This window comes from Megalobrama amblycephala, unplaced genomic scaffold, assembly GCF_018812025.1.
Source record: "Megalobrama amblycephala isolate DHTTF-2021 unplaced genomic scaffold, ASM1881202v1 scaffold448, whole genome shotgun sequence".
NCBI lineage: Eukaryota > Metazoa > Chordata > Actinopteri > Cypriniformes > Xenocyprididae > Megalobrama > Megalobrama amblycephala.
Window position 1 is genome coordinate 145,827 of NW_025953383.1, and position 3,972 is coordinate 149,798.

General features: G+C 38.4%; 1 long non-coding RNA gene across 1 annotated transcript; it reads right to left on the bottom strand.

Annotated features, from left to right (window-relative positions):
* Nucleotides 1-1,886: 1,886 nt before the first annotated feature.
* LOC125261632 lies at nucleotides 1,887-2,938 on the bottom strand. Its single transcript, XR_007183390.1, has 2 exons — nucleotides 2,750-2,938; nucleotides 1,887-2,053 (listed from the first exon to the last, which is right to left on the bottom strand). It is a non-coding gene; the product is annotated as an uncharacterized LOC125261632 (long non-coding RNA).
* Nucleotides 2,939-3,972: the final 1,034 nt, after the last annotated feature.

The following is a 3,972-nucleotide window of genomic DNA, read 5'->3' on the forward strand; positions in this document are numbered from 1 at the left end:
ACCAGAAACGCTGCAAAGGTAGCAGAACGAAACAAGAAGAGGTATGACAAACGTGTTGTTGCCTCCACACTTGAAGTCGGTGATCGTGTACTTGTGAAGAATGTACGTCTGAAAGGCAAACACAAGCTTGCAGATAAGTGGGAACCTGATGTTTACGTGGTAACAAAGAAAGCAGGTGACTTACCAGTTTACACAGTAAAACCAGAAAGAAAGGATGGACCTCTGAGAACTCTGCACAGGGATCTTCTGCTGCCTTGTGGATTCCTGTCGAAAAGTGCGTCTGATGAACCTGTTGAAAGAAAAGTGGTGCCGAAACCCAGAACTAGAGCCAGATGTGCTGAGGAACCTGAGGAGATGGAAAGCATGAGTGAGCATTCAGAGTCAGACTGTAATCCAGTGGACTATTATGATCCTGGAAAGTCTTTCGAGATTGAAACCAGAATTCTGTCTAACAGAAAAAGAACAGTCCACTTACCTGGTGCTGAACATGTGATGGAAAAGGATGAAGAACATCTTATCCCGAAAGATCCTGTGGATAGAGACTTACCTAGAGACTTACCTGATGTGGAATCCACCAATGCTGAGAAAGACGATCATCCTACTCCAAGGCAACCGGTAGAGGAGAGCCTATCAGGTCAGCCTGAAGTTGAAGTTCTTGATGAAAGCTCGGTTGTGGAATCTGGAAGAGAAATGGCACAGGTTACAGATCAAGAGCAACCAGATGCTAATAGTGAATCACCTGAAAATACAAATAGAGGAGATGAAAGTAGCACTTCCACTCAAAGAGAAAGCACCACTCTCAAAGACTCTCAAGAGAACCAGAGTGAGGAAACTGAAACTGAACTTCTCAGACGTTCAAGCAGACAATGTGATGCTCCAAAAAGACTTCATTACCCGCAACTGGGTAATCCTCTCAGTTTAGTCGTTCAATCCCTGTTCTCCAGTCTGAGTACAGCCATTACTACTACTTTGGAAGATCTGAATCCCCATAGAACTTACTCTCCTGTTGAAATCATCTGAATTCCAGAATGCAGAGGGACCTGCATACATTCAGGAGGGGAGAGTGTAACCCAGGTCATTAACCTAGGTCACTAGCATTTATTTGCAATTTTATATAACTATTATTGTCATAAAATATATAAATATATAAAAAAAGAAAGAAGAAAAATGCAGTAAAATTGCTTTATAAATTAAATTTAGAAATGCTCTTGAGCCGATTGCTCATTGGTGAGGTGAAAAGTTAGTCCCGCCCCTTGCCGAAAGTTAGCGGACAAGCAGGCAGAACGAGAGTGAACTTGAACGAGAGAAGACGCAGTTGCACAAATTGTGATTAAAATCCTTTGTTTAATAATCCAGCGATAGATTATTAACAAGTTGAATTTATATCTGTGATTATATAACTTTTAGAAACTCGACTGTTTGAGAATAGTATTGTGTGACGACGTTTGAACCGGACATGATGAGACTGACGCAATAAGATATAATATACATCTTTTCCGGGGAGAAACAACTTTATTTTTGTTTTCTGATTTATACTTCTCCTTGGTGAGTACAAACTTCGTTATAAAAAGTGTATTTAGTTATTTTGATTGTGAGTACTGTGAATTGTAATGTGAAAAAGGAATTATAACGGGTAAAAAGTGATGTAAAAGTTTTCAAAAATGCTTTAAAAGTGTGTCAATATGATATATGATTGTATATAGTCGTGTTTAAAGGTTTATAAGATGTTTTACGTGTTAGACGGAAGGAATTTCTTAACGTGAAATGCGCGCCATGCGGTGCTAGGGTGCTAACACTGTGCATAGGCCCTAGTGTTGGATTGAGCACATGGTGAATTAGCATGTATGTTCTCATGTATGTGCAAATGATTTATACAGAGAGTTTGATTTAATTTGAAATGATTTATTTGGACAATGACATTAATGTTTCATTTTGGCTTTGTTGTTACAAGGCTGGGTTTTTTTTTCTTTGTGAGAATTGTGTTCCTGAATCCTGTCCTTGCTGAATATTCGCATTCCGGTCGGGACTGGCGAGCCATTCCATCCTCTCGTACCTGGAAACAGAGAAAAGAGCGTGAAGTCTGCCGAACTGGTAGGATCAAACAAAAGAGCGCGAAGTCTGCCGAACTGGTAGGATCAAACAAAAGAGCGTGAAGCCTGCCGAACTGGTAGGATCAAACTATTTTTGCTTTGATTTTTCTGTTATTTCTCCCGAGTTTTTTCTATCTGGATCTTCGGTGGATAGAAACATTGTTTTTTCTCTCTCCTGGATTAAATTTCTTCTTCCACTTTTTGATGAACATTGCTTTATACTCTTGAATTTGAAATTGAGACACTGAACTTAAACTCAACTGGACATTTAGACTGAGTTGAATGCAAAAACTGAAGCTCATTGTGAAACAGATTTCAAAAATATTTCAAATCTGAACGTCTCAAAACTGAGACACTGATTTTGAAATTGTGTGTGAAATTTATTATTTTACTGTTTTGTTTATTTTTATTCTGAATCTGAACCTTGATTTGGGTTTTTGAATTTGTATACCCTTTTGTTATTTTGGGTTTTATTATTCAATTCACTTGTTATTTCATTGCAATTTAAAGAGAAGGATTGAAGACAAAAAATAATCAATCAAAACAATATACTACATTCTCTTCCATATTGATTGACTTTATTCTTTATTCTACTTTATTCTGTGTGATTAATTGATTACAGACTATTACTAGATTATACTATTATACTTATTACTTACCTTTGCTCCTGTGAGACGATCCTTATCTTCTGATTCTGGTCCAAAGGAATCCCCAGCGGTTAACGTGTTCCACAAGTGTTTTATGCAGTGACCTAGAGTTAGTCAGAGAAGTGCTACACACTAGTAGGACCGCGTTACACTAGTAACGTAACTACAGCGTTGTATGCCCGTAATAATATTACCATCAAATTACCATATCACAACGTCGTCAGCTCGTTCTCCTAACATTATAAGAAAACCAAGGACGTTCCAGATACGTATTCCATGACTTACTGGCAACGTTACAGCAACGTCACGTGCTCGTAATTTCACTACCATCATTTACACATTCTTTATATGTTATTATTACCAGAATTTGCAATTTAAAATGTGTAATTAAACGTCAGACACAAGACTGAAATGTCCCTTAAGAAAAAAAAATGTTTCTTTTCACCAAGTCAGAATATGGATGACTGCTTTTTATATATAGTGACGTGACATACAGCGCGCGCCTCCACAAATGGAGTGAGCGCGCGCCCACAGTATGTTGATAAGAGTGTAAAGTTAATTTTTCTGAGAGAAGAATTTATTTTTCCGAGGTGACAACGAATAAATGGCTTTCATATAAAAATGTATAAAGTTAACTTTGGAAAGACGCAAAACCTTTTTTTATTGTTATGTTTACGTTAGTGCAGGTGGCCGTTAGAGTTGCCATGGCAACCGGGAAAACATTCAAGCTGCTGGAGAGGACAGCGTCGACGTTTCTCTGTGTTTCTCGTCAGTTTTATAGCAATAAAGTTCAACAACTGCATCAGATTGGTTAAGTAACATTACCCACAGTCTACTTTAAAGCGGAACTCAGTAAGATTTGCGAAGCTCCCCCTACAGGTTCCTTCAGTGAATCACACTGTCGTAAATACTCCAAGCGGTACAATGACTACAACGCAGTAATTTTGCAAATACAGTACAAGAAATCTCAATGGAGGTGGGTAATTTTCGAAATTGTCTTATAAAGTCATAATATATAATTGTTTTTGAATTACCGTAAAGCATTTTTTGTCACTCTTGCGTGAACGTGAACATGAGGCGAGATTGTGTCAGGTCGGCGAAGCTCAACTTGCAAGTGCTGTGTAGTGAATTCTAGGGCCCAGTTTATGGCCGGGCCCCCTCTCTGTCCATAACAGTGGACAAAGGTTTGCTACGTTTTGATTGGATCTTGGTGGACTAACACAAACAAACTGTCC